The 15,333-nt window shown below is 48.2% G+C and overlaps 1 protein-coding gene across 2 annotated transcripts in view; it reads left to right on the top strand.

Annotated features, from left to right (window-relative positions):
* The window catches only part of RGS4 (regulator of G protein signaling 4), a 32,560-nt gene that overhangs the window by 5,676 nt on the left and 11,551 nt on the right, over positions 1 to 15,333 (top strand). Inside the window, exon 1 of one of the 2 annotated variants that reach the window (XM_054834488.1) lies at positions 11,537 to 11,645. The exons of the other annotated variant lie outside the window; for it this stretch is intronic. The gene's annotated coding sequence lies outside the window, so the exon portion shown is untranslated. Of the gene's footprint in view, positions 1 to 11,536; positions 11,646 to 15,333 lie in introns of those variants that run through there. 2 annotated transcript variants of the gene reach the window in all.

Raw genomic sequence — 15,333 nt, 5'->3', positions numbered from 1 at the left:
TAAGCAGTTACCCTGAGTTACGTTAGCTGTGACCAAGGGCAGGCAGACTCGGCTTCCTGGCTCTGCTTACCCTACTCCTTTTACCTATCTCCAGTATTTCTTCTCTTGAGGTAATTTAGTCACATCCTGTCCTGTTGAGGTTTCCTCCCACAGTTTAGAGCTCTCTCTGTGAGCAGGGCCAGACCTGCAGCCAGCAGAAAGACCAGCTAGCGAGAGGTGAATACAGCCAGGCCACCTGGGGCCAAGGGGCATATGCCCCTCATGTCCATGGTACGCCCCTAGCAGACTCCTGCTGTAGCTCCTGGTGGGACGGCCGGGTGGCCAACATGGGTGGGTGAGCCCTGTGTTGACTCTTGCCCTGGCTTCAGGGTGGAGCTCTCAGGCACCTTCAGTTTTGCTGTCTGCTTCACAACCGCTCGCCCCAGACATGCCACTCTGTGAACTTCTTGTCAGCCACCCCGGGGGGCAAGAGGGTTAGGCTCCCTTCACTCTGCACACTCAGACCATCAACCCTCAGCTTACAGATCATCCGTATCAGAGATCACTTCTGTCCCTGCTGAGAATGACCAGGATGCTCTTACCTAACACCCGTTCAACCTGTACATTGCGGCTTCTGATGGATCTCTAGTCTGTAGAGCCAGGAGGTCGTACACTGGTTTCCTTCTCACCCTCTTCCAATGACAGCCCCATGAATAAGAAATCCGTGTTTGTGTTGAGGGCACACACCCTGTTTGTTTCTGCTACTTCCATGGCAGGGCTGTGCAGACGTGGCAAAAGACACAACTGCTCTCTTGATGTTTGCACCTGGGGTCATTATCTAGTAACTGAGTGCGTGCAGGAACCTGTATCATCTCAGTTGCAAAAACCAGGTGGACTGTGAGCTGGGGTCCTTTTCTGGCTGCTGAAGAATCATCTGTCAGTGCTTTGCCTCTGTGCTTGCTATGCTGTATTCATTTAGCAGGAGTGACTGTGATGCTTATCTGAGCAGAGCTGAAAACAGGGAACCCCAGCAAGCCCTTGGGGCAGAGCCAGAGCAGACACTTCAAAGTAAAACCCCGGACTTGAGCCTGCGACACCTCTTGCACGCAGGTGAGCGTCTCTGAAGTCTCACTCAGGCTCCTGCAAAACGTGCTTCTTTTCAGGCGACTTCTTTGTCTGCATTTTCTGCTTGTCATCACTTGAGGGCAGTTAAGCTCACATCAGGTCTTGCTCTAGCTAAGTGTGATTTGATCAAATTTTAGCTGTAAAATGATACAAAACCTAGTACAAGCAAGGAAAAACTCATGGCTTTGGGGCTGGCTGTGCCCAGACTGTGCCAGGAAAGCCGTAGTTTGTTAACCATCATCTTCCCGGGTGCAAGAGGATGCTCCCCTTTTGCTTGAGTACTGCCTGCTTCGGCAGACCAGCTGGTGCATCCTAAGATCATGAGTGCTAGATGTGAGACTGTCGTATGGTATTTCTTGACGCAGTCTGGCCTACGCAGGACTCAAACTCTCGGACAGAAGTTACTGGGAAACAATGTTAGTCACATGAAAAAAATGGTTGTCCAGTGACCAATGTTCAGCCCTCAGTGTTTAATTGCAGCTGAATGCCACAGTGATAACAGGAGGCTGAGTAAGTCCAAAGTTAGTTTCTTCAAGAGGATGGAAATTTCTTATCTCTTGTCCCCACTAGGAGTGACCCGGCAGCTTTGTACAAACACTGTGTTGGGCATATGTGGACACACAAGAAATGAGTGCCAGAGCTCCCGTGATGGAGGGACGCAGGGTCGAGGAGAGAAAGCCAAGGTGAGTGTAGAGCAGTGAGCCTTCAAATCACAAGTGTGTGGTGAAAATGAGCCTGAATAAAAGTGATGTTCGGTGGTGTCTATCTACCCCACAACAGGCACCCGGCTGACCGCTGCCTCCTTGCTGTCCTTCTGGCAGTGGTGGTAGTCTCTGTGCCATGCCTTCCCCTTCCTTAGGAAACATTGGAATTTTTCTCCTGAAATTTTTCTCTCCCTGCATTAGCAGCTGTGAGCTTTGGGAGTAGAGGTGTGGGTGACAGGTCCTGTCCCCTGCCTTAGTGATCAACATTGTGAAAAGGTGTAAGGTGGAGTGGTCCAGTGTCATCTGAACTGACACTGAAAGAATGAGCAATATTGTTGTGGCCTTGCAAAGCTCTGAGTAGGCTAATTAGCCGGGGTGATGGCATAGCTAATTGGACAAGGCTGGGTGTGGTGCTGGTACAGCTGTTTTGCTGGTATGTGAGGGGAGGAACCCTTCTTGCTCAAAGTCAGACTACTTCCAGGGCTTCCCTAACGTGCCTGGTTGACATTTCCTTTTGGTGGGACCAGATGTGACCTGATCCATAGAAAGGATACAAGACGTCAAAGCTGTCCTTGCTTTGTGTGAGTGTTGGACCAGATGGGTCCTGATTCCCTTCCAGCCTCAGTTACTCTGTGATTCTGAACTCACCAAAGGACTCGAGAGTCTCCCCCAACACAAACAAGCCAGAAAATTGTCCCCAGCAAACCAGAAAATTGTAGAGCAACAAACAGCACAAACCTCGTTGATCTTTGGCTCAATTCAGCATAGCAACTGAGGGAGTTGTACCTTGGACTTCCCACTGGTTTGCTCTGGGACACACATTCCAGGGGCTTCAGGTCCCTGATGTGAGGCGGAACGTACGTGGCTCTGCCTGGACCAGGTCCTACAGCTGCTGCTACTGTGTCTGAGTAGTTGGCAGGGACGCGTGTTTCAGGGAGCAGCTGTTGAACAGAAATCAAGGAGGGTCATTTAGCTAAAGTTAAAGCAGAATCAAAATATAAAGCGTTCGCCAAAGCAGAGGTTTAGCTGCTGGCAGGGCTGCGCTGTGCACACCAGCAGTGGGCAGTCGAAGTCTTTTCTAGTGTGTACCCCAGTGTCCAACCTGCACCAAGGGTGGGAGGCTGGAGAGGTGTCCCCAGCTGTCAGGGGAAGGCAGAAGTTTTGCCCTGTGTTAGAAGCTAGATTTCCTCTTGGTCTTAGCACTGCCCTGGAAACCAGCACCCGAGTGGAGTCTGCAGGCCAGATAGGAGCTGGGAACAAGGTTCAATGTAAGGAAAAAGGTAAAGGAGCTTTGATTTATTTTCTGAGACAGATGAGATCATTTCTTCCCTTCATGTCACAGTCCTGGGCTCTTGTATTTTTCATGCTTCATTACAAGTGTTTGTAATTATATGAGCGGCTTCAGAGGCCAATTAAGCCTTCATTTGGAGGCTGCTTTCGATGCTGGACGCCCTCCATTAGCCTGGGCTTCTGCCAGGGAAAAACACTACATTGTATTTAACAACTGCACCAGCTCCTATCTGCTTAATGTTGATTTTCCTATTAAGTTCAGCTAATACTTTTCTAATTGTGTGAGCTGGGCCTGAAGCCAGGCTGGGTGACTTTTGCCAGCTGTTTCCTAGGCTGAATCAGAGATGAGCAAAATCCTCACGAACACTTCACTGGGCACGTGTTCAGTCCCATCTAAACAGCGGCTGTTCTCCCTAAAACTGGCTCAGGCTTTTATTTGTGCCCCCCGTGTTGCTTCCCAAGGCAAACCCCATGCAGTCAGGAGTGGTGGATGCAGGAGAACATACTGACCAGAGCGCTAGGGGCCTGGCATTGCAGGCGGCTTACCCCATGAGGTACCAGAAAGGATGCCATGGAAATCAAAGATCAGCCCACATCTCTGGTTCTGGATAAGCCACAGACTGGGAATCATTCCGTGGGTTCTTTGAGGCAGATGATACAGTACAAACTGTCCAGGAGGGAATATTTACAAACGGAAGGACTTGTTATGTTCACAGGTCTGGGCATTCACACAGTGTGGAAGGGAGGACACTGACACCATGGTGAGGTAGAAGATCTCAGCCACCATTTTCAAGCAGAGTGCTCAGGGATGCCATTCATCTGCTGGGAATCTGTCACTCACAGGAGGGTGGTATGACAAACCTGCTGGACCAGGCACTTTTCACCGGTTGAGGCAGAGCTGTGACGTGGACCACCTCTACCCCTACCGTCTAACTGGAGAGGTACCACCTGGCATCTCTGCCCAGCAGCTAGTTCTGGAAGCCTTGAGGAAAGATGGGATTTTTTCTTTTGGGAGCAAATGTAGAGGCAACCTCCAAACAAAATGTGTGTCATATCATACTGGGAGAAGAAAAGTTGCCAATTCTCTGAGAGTCTTGCTGAGAAACAGAAGCCATTATCAGCAAATGACTGACAGCCATTGCTGGAGGAGACCCACAGTCTACATATGAAAAGTGTATCCTTCTCAAGCCTTCTCTCTCAGGCTGTGGTTCAAAAATACATATGATAACTTCAATGAAATTTAAGCAAATATGTAGATTCATTGCTGAGTAGGAATGAACCTTAGCACATATGTTTTTGTTTAATAATTGAATTGCATATTCTTTAATTAAAAATGGCCAGGCAATAAAATAATTTAATAAAAAAGCTTATTTAATTTGAATTTGCTCAGAGTAATGGCTGTACTTTCAAATTAAAATATCAATAGGGTAGAAAGCACTAGTTTTGAATTTTTCATTTAAGAAACATTACTCTATTTTAACTTTAAAACCCTTGCAGCTCTAATACAATTATTACGCGCTAGTCAAGTTTTAATGCCTTATTACATCCTAACACTGACAAATGCAAAAGAAATTCACCTTGACTCTCAGCAGCTTCTGTTTGGAGCTGATTTGCTTCTGAGTGCAACAGCCCCTTGTTTCAAGCCCCTCACAGACCTGGCTCTGGGCATGGCTGCAGCCAGTCACTTCACAGGGAGCCTGGGCCAGCGCTGTGTGACAGCATCCGGTGCTGGCCAAGCCCCCTGGGGACAGCAGGCCACCAGAAGTCACTGATGGCCACAGGACCACCTGCGGTCGCTGCACACGCTTGGACTGTGTAGATCACTGGCTCTCATCCTGCAGGCTTTTTGGAGCGTTTGTTTTTCAAGAGTTTATTCCTCTGCTAAGACAGGATTAAGAAAATGAGAAAGATTGCTGAAAATTTAAGTGTTTAAGATAGGAAATAAGGTCTGGTAGCAAAAATCATCATTATTTTCTTGAGCATAAAAAATAAAATTTAAAAAATGGCCATATGACATGTTCAAAACCTAATTCATCTTGGAATTTCTGGATGCAAAATGTGCCTCCTGCTTAAGGTGTTTGGTACACAGAGAGGAAAGTTTAGAGAGCTTGAAATTCACTGCAACACAGCACTAGACATCCAAACAAGTCATTATTGTAGATGGTTTCCTGGTAGCATAAAGAAGCAAGAGGGAGCCAGGGCTATTTCAGAGCAAAGTTGAAAACACTAATTGACTTTTACTCACTGGGAAAGAAGATGTAGCATGACAAATGGCTTTGTGGTTTCAATCATTAGAGACTGAGGAGAGAGTTGCTGGCTAATGGGACTCTACTGGGCAGAAACGGCTGTGTTAGGATGGCTGTGAGCAATTTGCAAGGTGTGCTCGTAAAGCACAGGAGGAATCAGCAGGACCCCAGCTGACATGGCGTGGCCAGGCAGAAAGCAAGGCAATACAGGGATGAGGCTGGAAAGGATCAGAGAGGAACCCGGCAGCACCCGATGGTTGCCTTCCTCTCTGGGATGAGCAGTGCTGCGCAGCTTTTCTTGGGGAGGCCAGAGATGGCTCTGCCCATGTGAGGAGCAGGCTCAGAGAGCAGACGTGGCCTTAGTTGCCCTGACCAGCCTCACCTGGGCCCCCACCCACCCCCTCTGCTCATGGACCAGAAGCTTTATTTAAACTCAGGCCTTGGGCTCCACTTCTCTCCTGAGCTATGTTGTAGGTAGGTCTATCTCCAACCCCATCTCCTATCCCTCCTAGTAGGGCTCCTGAAATGTCCCCTGCCCTGATCCATCCCAGGGCTGTGAATGGACTATTAGTTGGTTCCTGTGCAGCCTGCCCTGCTCAGGTGCTGTGGGACAGTGCCCCTCCGTGAGGGCACAGCCCATGCTGGGGTCATCCTCGTTTCCTGGCTCATCTCCCATTATAGAGCATCTCCACTCTGGCTGCTTCCTAACGCAGCATGGTCTGCAGTGGGTCCTCCTGAGAAGGTGACTGGAAGTCTGATGAGCTGCAAAGGGGTCACCAGACAAGCCCTAGGAGGAAGGAGTTGATCTTCTGTCTTGTGACCTGTCTTCTGGAGCAGAGATGCCTTCTGGCTATGGCAGTCGAACACGTTCATTTGATAAAATAATAAGGTATGAGTCCAATGCTCCTTATTTCACATCATGCGCATCAGAATTTGTTCTAGCTGCTGGAAGAAGTGAGCTCAGAAATAATCCAAGGGTCAGTTTTCTAACATTAGACTGGAATTGTCTTTATTTACTTTTACAAACTTGGCCAAGGCTCAAGGCACTCTAATGTTGTGTATTCTTCAGTAAACACAATTAACTGGAAGCTCAGAAACACTGATATCATCTTTTTCCCTTGGGACTGGTCACTGTGAGCTGCTTTCTCCAGCCAGGAAATCAACTTCCTTTTCCCCAGGGTTGCAGAGTAGGTGGAAATCTATTTGGCTTTAAAAAAAAAAAAAAAAAAGTGAATGGGTTTGATGATGCAGCCTAGCTTGGCTTACTGCAGTGGTCAAAGGGCAGCAAAGCTTGGTCAGAGCGGGAAGGTCTGGATTGCGAAGGGCAGCTGCACTTCCCATGTTGAAGACGGGTTGTACAGCAGCAGTGGGTCCCTGCTATCCAACAGCAGTTCCATGTTTGTCTCTGAGGCAGCCAGGTGAGACCGTTAGGAGCACGACATGCTGTGGACCCAACGTTTAACCAAAAACTTTACATGTAGGTATCAAAGTTGAACTTTAGACTCCTGTTTTATCACCTCCTCAATAAGCCCTTGCTGTGGGAATGCAGAAAGACCATCTAGAGCCTCACCAAGGTCCAAGGCAGAGGCAAATAACCTACAGGTGTAGTAGGAGCTTTTCTAAGTGGTGTTATAAACCATTCCCTAGGTTATCCAGTCTAGTACTTCATGATCTTACAGCTGGAAAAATCTTGTCTGCTATCTAATCCTTACTTGCTGCAATTCAGGACATTTTTTTCCCTTGACCAGCATGGACACACTGAACAGTTTATCATCTTCTTCTCTGTAACTGCAGCCTTTTATGGATGTGATATTTAGGTACTTTGTGTATCGTTACCCTGCGTCCCTTTGGTCTGCTCGCTTCTAGATTGAACAAACTCTCATTCTTCCATCTTGCCTTATAGGTCTGTGATCTGGACTCTCTCCAGTTGGTCTACAGCCCCCTTGAAGAGCAATACCCATCTTCCAACCTCTTACTGAGCATCTGAATGAGGCAGAGCATATTGATTACCCACATATACATGTATAAGAGTTTTGTAACAGGAATATTAAGGCTGAAGTGAAATCTGAATTGAAATGTGTGTGTAAACAATGGGGGGAAAACAACAGAATGAGAATTAAAAGAATGACCTGTGCTGATAATGTAGAGCAGTGCTCCCAGAACTGGCTTCCTAGGATGCCTTTCCTGGTTGTAAAACTGAAGAATGTGTTTATGGCATGACCAAAAGGCCTGCGCTCTGGTAGGGTCACAGCACAGACAAGTCATCAGCAGAAGACCCCGTGTCCTGGCCAGAGAGTGGCATTGAGGTTGCAGCAATTGACATACCATTGCTTTTCCTGATAGGCCACCAGGAAAACAAACGTGTCCAGACTAGGAGAAGCAGATAATTCTCAGATCTGAAAAGTTTAGCCCATGCTGTTGGTAGCAAGAAGGGCACTGTGTACAGCTTCAAGCTGGCATGCCTGGCTTTCTGCACCTCCTACGTCTTGCCCTGCCCTCAGCAATCTTCCACTTCCGTTCCTCCAGCAACGCGAGGCTGCCCCAGCCTTTGCTGTTCTCCTGTTTGTACTTCCAGGTCTTTTGTTCTTTGGTCTCTGTTGCTCCTCCCCTGCAGTCTGTCATCTTGCAAACCTTTTATTCTGCTGCTGCATCCCAGCTGCCTCTCTTTTTCTCCCCGGCTCTCACACATTCACAGCTACCTGCTGTCCTGTGTTTTTGGCTGCATAGTCCCAGTCCTGCTTCCAGTGCATAGTGGTCCCAGGCTGGTGGCCTTTTACCTCCTGGGAAAAACTTTATCTGCTTAACCATGTAGTTGATTGAAAGCTTCTGTATCACATCCATTCATCCTGCACTGACCTTCAGCAGAATGTCTGTGTGGATAGCACGGTCTGCTCTCCCTCCCTTCATTCCCGGTGCAGGATTGCTCACATTATAATTCTCCATGCTTTTCCTCGTTACCAAGTCTGTACTTACGCTGCTTCTGAGCCCTGCACGTGCAAGATTCAGCACTGCTCTTCCACGGCTGAATATCTGGAGATTCACTGAATTGTCAGCTCTGGGTAATTGGGCCAGTTAGTTCATCGGTGGAGGTTGCACCGGTCCTGAAACAGGTTTCCTGAGAATATGTTAGCAGCTGCAGAACACAGAATAGGGCTGGATAAAAATTGGATGGAGTCTTGGCTGGGAATAACTTCCACATCCCTGTACAGTAACACCTGAGCGTGTACTGTGGGTCAGTTTGGGGTTCAGGGGCTGTTACTGATCTGTCGTGATATCAAGCCGATACTGTTAGACTGAGGGATTTGCTGTAAGGCTCTGTTGATCTCAGCCTGGGGGTAGCAGATCATCTTCCCGCTCTCTCATGAACAACTCCAGGTGATATATGAGAGGAAAATTGAAGAGAAAAAAAAAAAATAATCCTTCCGCTCTTAGAGCTGTCCCCATTCTGCGTGACTCTCTCAGAACAAAGACAAGCAGGATTTTAGAGCTAATTTCTTTAAAATTTGAGCCCGCTTTGGTCTCTGCTGCTAACAGAGTCCAACCTGCCTCCCCCACTGGACTGATGAGTTTTGGGCCAAATGCGCATATATTAGACAATTTAAAAAGCAGTAAGACAGCACAGCGGGATTCAGCCTCTATTACCCAGGAGCCATAAGTAAAGGCAATCCGCAGCTGGATGCAGGAAAATGGAGAAAAACAGAAGCAAAAACCTCTCCTATAGGCACCAGGTTTCATGCAGTGGAGTAACTCTGGTTAGCTCAGCACTATCACGTTGATGTGACTTGGCTATGAAAGTACATGATGTGGGTGTCACCTGTTGACAGCGCCTCTTCCCTCCTACTATGAGCATCACGTGAAGTCTTTTTGACAGGCCAGCCTTGGGGATGTGGCACCAGGCTGAAGATGCTAAACTGGAATATGCCGGCCATAGGGCAGGGATTCTTGAGCCAGGAGCGGTCTGAGCTTTCATAAGAAGTACCTTGAGCCATGCTTTCAGGGGTTATGGCACTGCTTGAGCAGGTGATGCCCTTGATCCCACTCCTTTCTCCACAACTTTTTTTACTTTTTGTGATTGGGATGCAGCTGGCAAGACAGCTGGCCTCTGTGCCTCCTGGCTTCCTTCCTTCACATCTCATTGATCAGAGTCTGCTTCAAGAGCTGCTCATTAACCCTCAAACAGAAAAATCCTGTTTGAAAACAATTTTTGCTCGATACAGAAAGTGTCACAGTCCTTACTGGGAAGCTGCAACAGAACAGCTCTGCAGACCACTGGAAGCATGCCCAGGATGATGCCTTTAGATTACGGTACCACCGAGTCCCTCGGCATAACAAGGATCTGAGCACCAGCGATTAGCAGAGAAACCAGGCTTGAGGGCTTGTTTTGATTTCTGCTTCAGCTTTCCAATCTAACACACTTAATGCGCATCAGGGAGCAGGGCAAGGAGACGCTTTGTTCTCATATCTTGCAAAGTCAATCAGTTGCATAATATGAATCACAGAGGCAGCAGGAACGTGATCAAGTGCAGAGAAGGGACACATCAAACGCTTTATTGTGGCTATGGGGAGGGGTGAGCCAGGCCTCTCTGTACCCAACTTATCTTTCCCAAACTGCCTTTGAGCCTGTTTTGCATCAGCCGCCTGTCACTCTAAACACAGCTCAGACTGCAAGGTAGCTTCCCTCGAGCCCTTGTCTATTAGAACGGGGGAGGTAAGCACCCCCAAAAGCCTCCGGAAGGATTCAAAGATTTTAAATTAGCCACTTCCTCTGCATTAGCCTCGCAGTGGGGCAGGGATTGCCCAGGGTCCGTGCAGCGCCGCATGCGGAGCGGAGCTCGGTGGGAGGCAGCATGCCTGCGAGACAGGTGAGAGACAGCACCAGGCAGGGTGTCTCCCTGGCCCTTTGGTTCAAAGGGCTGAACTCTGAGAGGGAAACAGCCTTTTTTCTTAAGATAAGGCTTAAGCTCCTGCAGCTTGTGAGAGGTGTCTAGGCAGCCAGTCTGGTGTGGTGCAAGTAGGTTGGTTTCAATGTCCCCCCGTCCATCCTTCTGAAGCAGGGCCACTGTGCAACCAGGAGTACCTGTCACACCATCCGAAGGAGTGTGAGCACCAGGGATCCAGGTATCATGGTAGCCTGAGCTCTTGGCTGTTTCCCCTCCTGACCCTTCTGCTTCACTTTCACCAACAAGTGCTTAAAAATTTTACAAATCCGTAGTGCTTATTCAAAGGTTGAGCTGCAGAGGTACTAGCCCACATCAGAAGGGACAGGGCAGGAATTGCAACACCCTAACTGAGAGTGAGCCTGAAAGAAGCCATACGTGGTTTTGGCAGCATCTGACAAGGATGAAACGTCTAATTGAAGCTTGGTGCTGACTTAGAAAGTGAGAGAGGACCAGTCTGTTCTCCCCCAGTGCAAGGGCTGATGTGATGGCTTACCGGATGCTCTGCACGCCTGCTGGCAGCTACGCCCCACATATTTTGGTTGGAGGAAGCAGGGTTACAAGGTGGATAGCAGTGAGGTATGTCGAAGGGAGAAGGGGCAAAAAGGAACCACTCCAATATGAAGCCTTCCAGGCATCTGCCACTGTCTTAGGCAATTTCCTTCTTTCCCTTACAAACAGCAAGAGCTTTTGCTGTTGAAAGCACATCTGAAAGCTGTGGGAGTGTATAATGACTGTGAGGGGCTTCTGTGCTTTCTTGCTCTGCTTTGTAAATTCATCTCTCATCCTTGTTGTATTAGCACTATTTTTAGCTGTTCTTGCTGAGAACATAAGTGATTCTCCATTATGAATCTCAAGAGAAGATAACAGTAAAGAGTTAGGGATGTTGCTGAGCAGAAGGGTCATGTTGGAGGCCTGTGCCTGGCACAGCTCCCCTGGAGATCCTACCACACGGTTCCAAAGCAATGGGCACTGGTTTCAGCTCTCAGCGATCTCCCTTGCAGGGCAGCAAGGCCACTCAGCACATCCACATGCTCCCTCCAGAGACAGCTGAGCGTCCCTGGAGACCCTTGGCCGCTGGGCAGCGTTCCCAAGGATTGTCTCGCCCAGATGCCACGGGACGTGTCCTTCTCCTTCCCATGGCTCATCTCTGGGGCCTCTCCTCACATAGCTGCCTCCCCCTCTGTACATCACTGACCACTCTTCTCCTCCTTTCCAGCTCTCGTGACCCCAGCCTTCCCCATTTCTGGCCAGCGCGGGTCCCTCCTGTTCCTCAGCCTGGCCTTCCCTCCACAGGCACCTCAAGACGCTGGTGTTTACGGGGCAAGGGAGGAATACAGCTGGGGTCTGCTGGCAGAAAAGAGGTAGGCTATCTCAGTGACGGAGGGAGAGGACAAGCAACGACCAGGGAGGATTTGCTGGCTGACGGGGTGTTGGGCACGTTTTCACAGGCACCTAGGGCTCTGTGTAACAAACCAGGGTCTGTGCCTGGCGAGCCTTTCCAGGTGGGACAAGCCCATGAAACCGGGCTGAGTGGCAATCTCACGTGGGGGTTTTGTGGGTGAAGTTTAGCTGGACTGACTGGGACTGCAGCATTATTTCACAAAATGGGGACAGACAATTTGTCAGTACTACCCTCACTTGCAATTTCCTATGATGCAGAAATAAGATAAACACTCTGTACTTATGGAACATAAAGCACTTCGTACATGATGGCAGTCAATTTATACCGTGATAATGCTGAACAGTACAACCCCTTTCAGAGCCACGCTTGTCTTTAGAGCTAGCTTGTCTCTCCAGTGATCAGAAACAGTACCCTGGATCTGAACATACTTGATCTGGGAAAGTCCAGGTCCATAATGTACCTTTGTGGCTCCATCTCTGAGATTATCCAAGCCAGCCTCTCCTTTGATTTTTGCATTATATCCTTGGGACCACAAGTCCCCTGTGGATGATGGTTTAAGGATTGCTGCAGTAAGTCTTGGTCAGATTCCTGCGTGATCCAAGCGATCCTGTGTTAGATGAGCCGGTTACAGATACTGGAGGCTTGATTCAAAACAGGTGTAGAAGCCCATATTATTTCTTTCTGTGTTGAGACTTACTTCTTGCTGAAACACCAAAGCACAAATGTGCCTTGGGATAGCAGCTTGCCGGAGTCTCACCTGCTGAGCCAGTAATTGCAGTCTTTAGTATCCAGCCTGCAAAAAGACGGGCAAACACAGTTTCGGAAGAGACAGTAAGATCTCAGCCACATGCATCCTGCTGAGATGTTCAGAAGGATGAAATGTGACAACATGGAGCATTTATTTCTTTTTTGGAAAAAGCAGAAATTTCGAAATGATGAAGCATTAAATGTTGTCACTCTCAGCGTGATGCCGTGAGCATCAGCTGCAGGGCACAGCCATGTACAATGTGCCATAGATTTTGCTCACACCTCTTTCTCTGCTTTTATTTTTTTTTCTCTGTGGCACAGTGAAGCTCAGGTCTGCTTGGATTTTCAGCAGTGCTGCAACATAAATTTTGAATAGCAAGAGGTCTTGGCAAAACAGAGCTGACGGAGCAGTGACTGTTTTCCAGTAGCCTTTGCATGTTTGTCATATATTGTATGCATTCCTATGCAATCAGCCTCTGCAGCAAGCGACTTTTTCCCGGTGTAGCAATTCCACATCTTCGCTATGTTGGATGTTTGCCACTTGTAGGTTCATTCTGCCCAGTTCATCTCCAAGACACGGCTCAAAGAACTTCAGGCTAGGACCGACTGTTTTCAGCACAGTTTGATTTTGCTGCTTCCTTTTTGTGATTTCTGAACTAGCTGCACATCGGGGCTGTTTGACCCGTTGAATACCTGGCACCTTTTAGAATTGCCTTTCAATTCTGGGGCCACATCAAGAGCATTTACTTGTACCCCAAGTCAACTCAGCCATTGTATGCAGCGGGCTGGCATCTCAGCAGCGCTTTTGAATGGATGCTGTTTCTCTGCTGCAGGTGCTTGTCCTTGCTTTTGTGTTTCTTTAGCCTGCAATCATGATGCTCTGCAACCCCATCCGCAGACTTGTCAGACATCACCTTTTAAATAACTGGCATACCCTTGAGACAGGTGTTGACAGATGCTTGCTGCTTCCAAGCTGCCATTTGTAAGCGGGCTTAGAGAATTAAACAACTAAACTGTGACCAGAGCAGTAAGCAACGTGCTTTGGATGCTGAGCCGTGACCCCACTGACAAAATGTCCCCTGGGCTTTGCACTTGTGAAGAAAGCTCTCGCCTTTGTTCCCTGGTGTGGGCCCTTGTGGCATGGCAGCTCTAATCCTGCTCAGCTGCCACTGGAAAGACAAGAGGGAAGGAAGGGAGAAAGGTCCATCTAAGGTTAAGACAGTAGATCTCACTAGATCTGCAGCGACGAAAGATTTAGCCCTGCAGCCCGTAACTTCACATCCTCTAATAATTGTCTAGGCAGCAGATAGTTCAATCACATTAAAAAGTTGGTATTTTAAAGCTGTAGAAAAGAAGTCACTGCACAGCTGGGTTGCTAAGGTGCAGAAGGCACGAGGAGTGGTTTTGTTGTACGCTGTACATAAAGGAGTCTTAATTTCTGACGCATCAACCCTCTTCCTGCCTCCCTTTATGCCTCCTCCTCCTCCTCTCCTGTACCTTAGGGCACATTCGAGTGCAGCAATCAGCCCACGAGCGAGAGGTCCCCAGCAGGCGAGGTGTGCACGAGCCGCTGACTGTAAGCTAACCACCTCACGATGCGGTGCTGAGCCCACAGGGGTCAATCCGAGCGGTCCCACCATCGCCCATCACAGCTCCTGTCTCAGCAGGGGATTTCCCAGTGACCTTCAAAGAATAAGTGCCAACAGCTTGCGAAGAAGAACATTGAAAGAACACAGAACTGCGTGTTTAAATCAAGCGCGTGTCTCACCAGAGCCGCCTTTGCTCAGCAGGAGCAGCAACCAGCTCTCGGGCACGGTGCTTCAGCCAGGGTGTGCGGGCTGAGGAGGAGCTGGCAGCACAAAACCAGCTGCTTCACACCCCCAGGCGCGTGTCAGGGACAGAAGCGGCAATGGCAACGTTAGGGTCTGGCGCTGGGAGGCTTCCAGAGGGGCTGCGGGCAGAGCTGGGACGCAGCGCGTCTGCTCCCTGTCCCTGCCCGGGGGCTACGCAGCCCTGGGGATGATCTGCGCAGTTTTGTATCAACCGGGTGCAACTGCCTCGCGCTAAGGTTCTTGGAGGAATAGGCTGAAGAGCTCTCAGGACAAAGAGTGCTCCCTTTTCACACATTTCAGAATAAAAGGAGACTGGAAGAAAGCCATGCGCTAAGAGGGGGTGAGCTGTATAGTCACAGAGCTATTAACCTTTTGATCAGTACAGGAGCACTATTAGTATGGATGATAGCAGGCTCATTTGGAAAGGTGCTGATATAATTGATACCAGCTGACGTGATTTAATGGAAAAATAGACCTTTTCTAATGAGCTTAATAGTGCTTTTATGAGGGAGTTGTGGTGGTGAAATAGATTTATAAATGAATATGACTTGCTATCAATATTTGGCTTAAAATGTCATAAAATCCATATTAAATGGACTAAAAGTGGCTAAATGAGATGTTTCAAAGTGTTTTTGGTATTGGGAAGGCATCAGAGAACAGGCATATGTTGGCTTGGTTTGTGGTCCGGTGTTATTCAAAGCTTTCTTAGTGATTAAGAGGAAATGTTTAAGGGATTGTTAATCAAGATGGATGATGAGACAGACGTTTGGGAAATTGGAAAGTAAATTACTCGAATTATAGCTTTTTCTGTTGTCTGATGTCCACAAACAAGAACAGTAGCCAGACAAAAAAACCCTACTTATTTCATTAGCAAACCCAAACCAGGAGGAAAAAGAAAAAAAGTCCATTTGGGCTGAAAAAAATTCTTCCTTTGATACAAGATGAAATATTTTCTTCTGGGTAGTAACAGAAGTAGACAGCCCAAAAACTGAGGGCTGAAGCAAAGAAAAACCCAACCAAAACCCTCCAAATTGTTAGGAACTTCCAACCACTTAGAAATGACAAAAA

This window comes from Grus americana, chromosome 8 (assembly GCF_028858705.1).
Source record: "Grus americana isolate bGruAme1 chromosome 8, bGruAme1.mat, whole genome shotgun sequence".
NCBI classification, from domain to species: Eukaryota; Metazoa; Chordata; class Aves; order Gruiformes; family Gruidae; genus Grus; species Grus americana.
This window is presented reverse-complemented; position numbering and strand designations above follow the sequence as displayed.